The 8,304-nt window shown below is 52.6% G+C and overlaps 1 long non-coding RNA gene and 1 pseudogene across 2 annotated transcripts; one reads left to right on the top strand and one right to left on the bottom strand.

Annotated features, from left to right (window-relative positions):
• Nucleotides 1-4,282: 4,282 nt before the first annotated feature.
• LOC128091818 (uncharacterized) lies at nucleotides 4,283-5,636 on the top strand (annotated as a pseudogene).
• A 10-nt stretch (nucleotides 5,637-5,646) lies between these two features.
• LOC128091807 (uncharacterized) lies at nucleotides 5,647-7,984 on the bottom strand. 2 transcript variants are annotated; one of them, XR_008211514.1, is made up of 3 exons: nucleotides 7,544-7,984; nucleotides 7,258-7,445; nucleotides 5,647-7,063 (listed from the first exon to the last, which is right to left on the bottom strand). It is a non-coding gene; the product is annotated as an uncharacterized LOC128091807 (long non-coding RNA). The 2 variants fall into 2 exon arrangements; XR_008211513.1 differs by having other exon boundaries at nucleotides 5,689-6,560; nucleotides 6,981-7,445.
• Between the last annotated feature and the right edge of the window lie 320 nt (nucleotides 7,985-8,304).

The following is an 8,304-nucleotide window of genomic DNA, read 5'->3' as shown; positions in this document are numbered from 1 at the left end:
CACCATCTGCATGAGCACTGCAGAAAAATCAGCTGCCAGTCAGCTTCTGCTTCTGTATCACATCCTGACCAGAAGGGGGAAAACGCAATTCCCAGTGTTAAGAACAGCACTGACACAACAGGGGCATGGACTGGTATGCAGGCCAACAGGACAGGGACGGGTGACAAAGTGAAGGAGAGGTAAAACTCACAGCAAAGTGCCAGCTCCTGCGGGAGGGGGAGTTCTGAAGGAAAGAGGGTAATTTGACTGGTGGGAAAACAGCACAGTGCGGAGCTCAGGGCTTAAAGAACTTAGCACTAATTAAGCAGGCAAAAAGCCATCGCTGAATGGAGACCCATCAAACACAGCTGATGTCCAAGCATTTTTGCTGGCACAGCAGCACAAAAACTTGCATTTTCCTCTGAAAACCAGCCAAAGCCAAGCTTGTCCTGCCATCGAGCCAGGCACAGCACTTCTCCCATACACAACTGCAGTGAGGAGTTGGCCGGGCAGGGCTGCTTCTGCCACCAGCTCTTCCATGCACCTTTCCTGAGACACAAGCCTGTGAATGCTGACACACATGAGTAATTCTGCTCAGCTGGGTAATCCTGGGGCTTGCTCTGGCAGCCAAAGTACACGATTTGAACCAAAGGCAAAAACCTCTCATTCTATCCTTGCCAGACCTCTGGACGTAACCTGAGACTCTTGCACCTGAGAAGGGAAGACGTAATAAACGTTTTTGTCTTGCTCTCCCCATCTCAGAACTGGAAACACTGCTGAACAGCCACGCATTACAAGTTCTCAGGACAGTAAAAAGCAGCACTCAAGTTGCCACATCCTGCCCAAGACGAGTGTGCTTTTATTGGGGTAGATGAGAAAACAGAACGTGAAATAAGACCTGGACAACAAATACAGCAGATATAAGATACGAAGATATCATCAAGGAATGTCTCACTTTTCAGTCAGCAGCTGAGCTGCCTAAACGGAGGACATGGTTTAATGGACATGGTGGTGATGGCTGCACTAGATGACTTCAGAGGGCTTCTCAGCCTTCATAGTTCTACGATTCTAAATTACACTTGAAAAAATGTTTCAACCCATTCTAACAAAACCTAGAGGAAGAATGAACACAAACAAGAAGGAAATAGTGTCAGCACTCTTAGTCAGGCGTTTTGCAGCTCCTAGCCAAGGCCCACCGAAGTCGGTAGATAAGCACATTCTTACTGCTCTAACAGCATTTCCTTTTCCAATCCTCTATTTCCCATGTGAGAGCAAAACTGGACCAGCTCAGAACCTCGTGCTGTACAGCTGAGCCTTCCACAGAGAAGCTGAAGTAGTTTCCCAGACTCCATCATACAGTCTATTATTTGCCAGCTGTGAACAGCTGTGCTCTGAGATAAAGAGCTTTCCAGCTCTCCACATCACTTACATCACTTACAACAGCATCTCAAAAACAGGCCCGACTGGGGAGAACTCAGAGCAAAAGAAGGAAGAAGTCCTGCAGGACACGGCGGCACCTGATGGCCAAACTCGTGATGTTCCACGAGGGCTGAATGAGGAGGGAGAGGGAGGAAAGGGAAACGGGCACGAACCACAGCTCTGCACACAGCTAACATGGCCCTTCCAGAGCCCTTCATGGAGAAACAGCGCGCGAACCTTCATCACCCTCATCCAGCAGGGACGAAACTGCGGAAGAGAAGAGCGGGACTTTCCCAAGATCAAAACCGCACTGTGGGAAAAGGAAAGCTCACACAGCAAGTTCAACGGCCTCTCCAATGGTGCTGGTATCACCATCCCTGTTTTTCCATCAGGAAAGAAATGGGCCACCACACAGTCCCTTTTGTGACACAGCGAAGGATGCTGAACTTGGGAGTTCAGAGGAGAGGAAGGGATGGAGAGGAATGACGAGCCTAGAATCAAACCTTTGATGCGCATTTGTAGTGTTGTACAGAAACTGCACTTCAAGATGCAATGATTACTGATTTCTTAATGCTGCCCATCTTTACAGTCCCCTCAGATACATCAATCTTAGGATAATAATTATAAACCTGTCAGATCACAGAGCATTGTGACTGAGTAGAAACTTATCGCTGTCTGCTGGGAAATGACCAGTGCTCTGTTTCTCCCTCTCCAACCACAGCACAGCGTGGCAAGCAGCTACTGAAAAGTACAGGCTACTATAAAGCAAAGTTTGCCATAGCCACAGGACACACCTCCAGCCAACTTTTATTAGATGGACTCCAACTGCCGCCCTTAAGACAACGCTTAATCCGTTAATGAACAAGTTCATTAGTTATTAGAATCCTTTCTATTATTTTTATCATGGTATTGCAGCAGTCACAGCACAGAGAGAGGCTCCTTCACGGGCAAGGTACTTTCACAAACCCCTCTGCACACACCATTTCTGCCTGCTGGCCTACAGTCCAATGCTTCCACAGCTAAATACTTTCATTTAGGGAAGGTTCTCGTGGAGCACTTGAAAAACCAAACTACCAGGAAGGCTCCCACTGACTTCAAGAGCAGACAGACCGAACCACTGCAGACTGGACACTGCAGAAGTTTGCAACTCACTCTAAAACAAACTCCAGTTCCCACAGCCTGTACAAGGCACAGGAATGTGGAAGATTGTCGCTTTGGTGGTTCCCACCCAGTAACATCACCTGCCTCCAGCCCCCTGCTTGACCCGAGGCATCATGCAAGGCTGCAGCCCAACACAAGTCATGGTGATCTGCAGGAGGGCTGGCTGTGAAGCCGTCGTCTCCCAGCTGCTGGCCCCAGCTCTCTGCAAGGCCTGACCCCTCAGCACAGCCATTTACACACCTGCTGGCTCCAGCCAGGAGCACAGCTCAGCTCCTTGCCCTCCTAAGGAGCACCAGCAGCCCCCAGCCTTGCTCAGCCATCACCTTCTCAGTGTGAGACCACGCGCTGCACCAGATTAGGGAACTGACCCAAGCTAAGAATGCCCTATTTCATTTTTGTCTCTTTGCTTAAAAAACAAACCTGACAGTATGACTCTGCTTATATGTGTGCCTTGAGAACAGTCATCGCTGACAGAAGGGCACGAGGACACTTGGCAGTCCTAACGTCTTCCAACAGCCTTACAGAAATCTCCCAAGGGAACGAGTGGCAGCCCACAAGTCCCGTACCATTAAAGCACGTCCAGTTTAAAACCCAGCACACACCAGGTGTTCCAGCTCCTGTGATACTGCTGGGCTGCAGTTTGCTTCAGGGCAGAGCTGCAGTTACACCTCGCTAAGCACCAGGCCCCCTCAGACCCAGGGCTGAGTCTCACTGCAAGCAGTGGGTAACAGTGCTCACAGAAACCAGGGGCAAGAATTTAAGAGGAAAGGCAAACTAGTCCTCAGCTGTAAACTGGCTGTTCTCTTCCATGCCTCAACATTTCATATACTAACGTGGGCAGTCCACATCCCTCAAGACTAAGCTTTTCACTGCCCAGATCTGGCCTCCAAGGTACAGGTCTGCTCCAATATGGGTAGAAACACGTGGAGAAGCTCCAATTGGGAACTGGGGATAAAGACCCAGATTATTCCTGAGGAAGTCCTCCAGCTACACAGCGCAGTATCAGCACCTTAACTTCCGTTTGTCTAAAAGGCTACAATTCAATTAGTGCAGCAAATTCTTCCCTTTTCTGATAACCTCCCCTGGTCCAGCACCAACACATACCCACCACAGGAGAGCAAGAACATCCCTAATAAATGTTATCTACCAAAAAGGTGGCTAGCAAACAAAAAAAATGTGAAAGAAAGCACCCTCCAGGGTACACAGGCCACAGAAACTAAAAGCAAAGGGCCCAAAGCACAGCACTTGCCATCAGCCTCCATTAGCAGCAAAGCAGGGTTTGGGAAAACAAGGGCCTCTTCAGAGCTGCTGTAGGACAAGGATGAAATCGCAGAATTAAAAACAAAATCCCCCCACACACATGGATATTCAGAGGCAATCACGCTTCAGCTTACAGTCAGCCCACACGCATCTCACTGCAGCAGCTCTTAGAGCAATCCTGTTCACAACTGGAAATGGATTACATCATCACAGCTCCACCATCCACATCATGCAGAGCAAACTGCCAAACACCGAATCACAAAATGGTTCTTGTAAGGTACCCAACTTCAGCGTAAGGATCTGACCTATTTTATTACTGAATTATTGCTCTCACACAAGTTTCCATCACAGCTATCCATCAGTGCTGACATTTTTACACCAGTGAGGCATTCTCAGATACGTATACTCTTCTTCCCCATCTTAAAGACGCATTGAGCAGATTTGCCCCTCCGGGTACCTCCTGATGGCTGCATTCCCCACCCAGGAAGACCCAACAGAGGCCCACAAGCAAGGCTGGCCAGTGGAGCAATGTGCCAGCCCCACGGCCCCGGCACATTCTCACCCTCTGGGGGGTGTCCCGGCACTCGCTGCGCCCACAATGAAGCCTGCAAGTGCCTCTTTCCCAGCTTTCACTCCAAAGGCAACCATCCCATCACGTCTCTGCTGGCCAAGAAGAAGCTGCTGGCCCAGGTGAGTGAGGCAGAGTCCTGCCACTGCCACTAACACCACTGCCTGGAGGGCAATGGGGCGGCGAGCAGAACTCGCCCCAACCCAGAGCCCAGCCGGCTGGCAGCCAACCCCCACTTCAAGGAGCAGAGGAGCCTGGAGACACAAGGATTGAAGGATGCATCCAGGGGAGGCTGGAGTGAGGCAGGACCCATCGCAGTGCTCCCCTGGCAGGACAGACAGCCTTACCCAAGAGCTGAGGATGGGGGCCCTGCACCCGCTGTCTTCACCGGCTTCTGTCACGCATACTGCAATCAGCTGCTGAAACACATCAGCTGCCACCCCTTTGGGGGATACTTCTCCACCTTGAAGGATTTCCTGGAACCACAACCCGAGGACGTGGAGGACGACTGGGAGCAGCCCAAAACCTGTGAACCAAAGCGTGGAGCAGAGAGAGCCCGCAGCCAGCCACCTCTGCTGCTGTCAAAGCCTGCTGGGTGCCCCCTGGGGCCGGCTTCAGCCCACTGACACACAGCCCCACACCACCCCCAGCCAAGTGGAACAGGACGAGGCAGCCTTGGGCCTGCAGGCTGTTTCCCCCTTGGTCCGTGAAACTGAAGGCAGGGGCAAGGGCACTGGCTCACCCAGGGGATACCAAGAATTGGCCCAACCCAAAGCCATCACTCCCACACCCAGCTATGCCATTCCACTCACCCCAGTGCCTCAGCCCAAAACATTTATAAGGGAGAGATGCTGCATTTCCTGATCAACTTCAGCAACCCTCTGGAGCACCGGAAAAATCAGGCAGCCCCACCAAAGCCACCTCTCTCCATTATCTCCATTATTCCTGCTTTCCCCAGCCCTGCGATAACCAGCTTGCACAGCCCTCCAACCCCACGCACCACCAACATCCCACAAGGGCTCACTGCAGCACCAGCTCTACCCCAACAGCAACGTGGCACAGCCAGCACACCTACAGCACTCCACACACCTCTGCTTCCCACTGCAACGCCAAGCTGCTGTCTTGCTCTGGATCAGCCCTGGCCCCTCGGAGAGGCGGGCAGCGGGATGCCACAGCACTGGAATGCTGTCAGAGCTGCTGTGCCCCATGGCCAAAACGAGCTGGACCGTGTCATTTTTTAAAAAGATAAGGGAACAGAATGAGCTGCAGAGGTTTTCTTGCTAGAGATGCTGTGCCCCTGGGCAATTTTGTAGAGCCAATGCAGACACACAGTGGATGTTCCCACCTGGCCATGCTGTGCCCAGGATGTCCTGCAGCTCCCTGCCACAAAGCCCCTGCTCCCTCCTACAAAACCATGCCATTTTAGTTCTCAAGTATGCTGCCTTATAGCAGGGGCTACTGAGGTTATAAAGGGCTCAGGGCAGCAGCAAGCATCCATGGGAAGCACACTGGCTGCTCCGAAAGGGGTGCTGGAGAGCAGCATCCAAAACATCCTCCAGTGTGCACCGCAGAAAGGCATTACACGTGTGGCAGTGTCCAGGCACGTTTTGCCCCAAGAGCCCTGACACCAAAATGCACAAAAGTGACTCCAGCACACGAGCAAGGACGTGGTCACAGGGCTCAAGTCGTTCCTCAGAGACTGTGAGCAAGGGCAGGAGAGCAAAATGAGAGACGCCATGATCCTCAGGGTATCTCAGCCTCGCAGAGAAATTGTGACTACAAGCCTTGGAGATACAGCTGGGCTGCTTAAGAACACTGAGCATCCACAGCTGACCCACACCTCGATGAGTCGTGTCCACAGCTGATGTCCACAGCTCCCTCAGATGCTAGAGTCAAGCTCAGGCTCACCCAGGCTGGGTCTATCCCTGAACTGCTCCCTTTTGCAGTGAAAGCTGGCAAAGCTGGGCCCATGGCCACCTCGTGAGCTGGTCGCAGGGTCCCTCAGTCAAGCACAGGGCAGGAAGGAAGCTGAGACCCTTATAAGACCTCTATAGCTGAGACTCTTACAGGTCATTTCCAACCTTGTGATTCCATGATTCTGTGATTCAGTCAGTTCCTTGCTGCTCACTCCCATCAGAAAGGTCCACGCACTCCTTGGGAAGCACAATGTCACCTGGGGAAAAGAGAAAGCAGGAACAGGCCATGCAGGTGGCTATCACCCAGCAGAAGGCCAGATCCTTCCGCCTGATATCTACTCCTCTTTCCAGTCCTGATGTGGCCCAGAGGATGCACAAGTATCGGTGCTCGGCAGCAGGACTCAGGGAAGGATCTGCAGAATCGGAGCTGATTCAGCTCTCCAGCCTGGCAAAGGAGCAGAGCCATAGGGCTGCCATGAGCTGCAGGACTGCCCTGCTGTCATTGGGGTGGTGAACCTGAAACCAGGTGGCTGGCAAAGTCCCGTCTTGCTGACTTATCCACAGAACCCCAGGGAAAGAGAGACAGGCCCTGGGCTGAGAAGGGCTTGGGATACTGGTCCAGGAAAAGGGCGCAGCTCACAATCGTTGCTCAGCATCTCCACAGGACCACTACTCACCATCAAGATGCTGTGAAGTCCAGAGCACAAGGCAGTGCTGAGACAGGGAGGTCACAGCAAGTCCCCCAAAAGCTGGGCAACACCTGCAGGTGGCACATGGACAGTGCAGGACGGGTGGTGCAGTGGAATTGCCAGGTCACAGCCTGAACCACTGCGTGAGCACACGAGTACCTCGAGCGGGGAGCCTTCCTCTCTCTCCATCTCAGCAGTGCTCCCAGCAGCACACACACAGTCAGTCTGCACAGCTCTCCCCCCCCACCCCTCAGCCCCCTCTCACCTTTCAGCACACCGCAGTTCAAACGCAGAAGGCTGCATTCCTCAGCTCACCACTTTCTGCCAAATTGTAGCTGGGAGGGATGAGTCGATTCCTCTTTCTTTGATATCCTGTTCTATAGCTCCTCTATCTCAAATCAAGGCTCTGTCATCGCCTTGTTTGCTTTACAGGTGGGAAGGGGCAGAGGACGTCTGTAACAATCAGAACGATCGGTGCAGTGGAAGGAGGTGTAACCACAAAGGGACTGGCACAACAGATGGTGTTACAAAGAAAAAGGAAAAGTGCTCACCTGTCCCTGAAGATCCAGGCTCACAGGGAAAACTCCACAAGGGAGGGATCTCCAACCAGAGATCCTGGCCCAGTGCAGGGTCAGCCCTTCAGTGAGGTCTAAGAGAGGGGCAGCCAGGCTCCACTCATTCCATCATACAACTGAACTGCCCTCACCTGGGCTCCCAGGGCTGACTGGGTCCTTTCCCCAGATGCTCCATCAGTGCTTCAGGCCCTGACTCAACACTCACCAGACAGCATTTCTCAACAAATAACAGCCAAAGCGGGAAATGGTTATTCCCCTGCTCTCTTCCAACTGCCCGCAACAATCCCACCTCTGCTGTGCTGGTTGGCAGAGCTGACAACAGGATCTTCTCACGAGCCAGCAGGATGAGGAAGTGAGCAGAGTTTTTGGAAACGGGCCTGCTGTCAGGGTGGGAGTCTGGGCCTGCCCCAGCACCATGCATTGTGGTGGCAAAGGCGTTGCAGTCAGTGGAGAGCTGGTGGAGGAGAAGCTTGGATGCCTGGCAGTTTGAAGGGACATGAGGTAGCTGCACCCATCACAGCCACGGGCAGCGCAGACAGATGGCCATCAGACATGACGTACAGGGTCTTCATGGCTGGAGCTTCAGGGGATGGCCGTGGTCACTGTGGAGAAGGGAAGAGTGTGGTCAGCAATTGTGGAGACAGGGCACCTACCCTGGGCAGCAGCCCCTACTTCTGTAGGGGTTCCAGGCTGCACAAAACACCCTTTGTCTCATTTGCTCTTCAGAGTGACTCAAA

The sequence above is a fragment of the Tympanuchus pallidicinctus genome, unplaced genomic scaffold (assembly GCF_026119805.1).
Source record: "Tympanuchus pallidicinctus isolate F22 unplaced genomic scaffold, pur_lepc_1.0 scaffold52, whole genome shotgun sequence".
NCBI classification, from domain to species: Eukaryota; Metazoa; Chordata; class Aves; order Galliformes; family Phasianidae; genus Tympanuchus; species Tympanuchus pallidicinctus.
The sequence above is the reverse complement of the archived record's forward strand: the minus strand, read 5'-3'. Positions and strand labels throughout refer to the sequence as shown.